This window comes from Pygoscelis adeliae, unplaced genomic scaffold (genome assembly GCF_000699105.1).
Source record: "Pygoscelis adeliae isolate BGI_AS28 unplaced genomic scaffold, ASM69910v1 Scaffold397, whole genome shotgun sequence".
NCBI lineage: Eukaryota > Metazoa > Chordata > Aves > Sphenisciformes > Spheniscidae > Pygoscelis > Pygoscelis adeliae.
In genome coordinates, this window is record NW_008825212.1 from 546,911 (window position 1) to 548,340 (window position 1,430).

A 1,430-nucleotide genomic window follows, 5' to 3' on the forward strand; every position below is an offset into this window, starting at 1 on the left:
ATCACCACATGGAGGTGGCCGATGGAGGGGACGGTGGCACTGGACGACATCACGTACAGTGCCAGGAGGGGCTGCCATTCCAGCCCAGAGGTGCCAGTGGAAGGTGTGGGGCCAGTTCTGGCTGCGAGCTGAGAAGGGTCAACCCAGTGCTGCTCGGGGTGCTGGCACTGAGGCTGGGGCTGGAGCCAGCTCTCCTGGGCGGTGGGTCAAGCCTGGCAACATCTCCTCCCCCTGCAGAGGAGTCTTCCAGCAGCTTTGTGGTAGAGGTGGTGCTCAGCTTTCTCCTGGCCGTCATCGTCCTGGCGCTGGTGTCCGCCGGAGGATGGTACTGGATGAAGCGGCGAAGGCTGGCGAGCGGGATGCTGTCGGAGAGCAGTGCTCCCCAGGGCTTCGACAACATCACTTTTCGAGACGTAAGGACAGGGAGGGGTGAAGGGCTCTCCCGCTTGCCCCCAGCTGCGCCAAAACAGCATTTTCCTAAAAGCTCAGCAAATCCCAACAGGTTCCCCCCTCTGCCAACACGTCAGGGAGGTGCAAAGGGCTCTGCCTCTTATCTGGTTGCCGGTGAACGAGTGACCCTGAGCTGTAGGACTGACCTAGAAATGCTGCTGCTGCCATCAGGCAGTTGCTCCAGAAAGAGCTGAGGCTGCGATCCTCCTCCCCAGAGCCCTGCAGGGAGCGGGTCATGCAAACACTGCTCATCCTCTTCAAGCCAGCAACTTAAAACTCTGAGAGGCAGCTTAAGCTACAGTTTCCTTCGACGGGTTTGGTGCCGTGTAGTCCCCAGCAGAGCCACCAGCCCCAGGACTGACCCCAAAAGAGGACATGGAGCCCCCCTGGGCATGCCGAGGGGTTTGGTTCCTCTGCTGGGGTCGTGGTGGGCCAGCACGCACGTTCTCCCCTCCGCAACCTGGAAGAAGCCCTTGTATTTCAAATTAGACACAGCCTGTGCTTACTGTAACCAATTCCCATTCACCTTTCTTTACAGGACAAGGTCATCATTTCTCCAGTGCCAAAAGAAGGGGATGAGGATTGAAATAATAAGCCAGCAGCAGTTAATTGCCTACTCACACCTGCGAGGCGTACGCAGGGCAGAGCATCCCTCCAGCGAGACCTCACACTCCAGCAGCCACCTCTGGCCCCCGGCATCCGACATCAGGCAGCGGGGAGCTGCTGCGGGCGCTCACCCCGGGGTGCCGGCCCCGCAGAGGGACGTGCCGCTGCCTCCACTACCTCCAAGCGCTTGGGAAAAGCATTGTTGTCTTCTGTAACATGAACTTTCTGCACCAAGACGTAGTGATGTACCCATGCTTTGGCCAGCGCCGTCAGCGGGAGTTTCTTGCAGTGGCTATCCTCGTCTGAGCAGGGTCCTGGCCGTGGAAGGGGGCAAAGCGCGCAGTCCTGGCCCCCCCAGGGCTGGGCAGATCAGC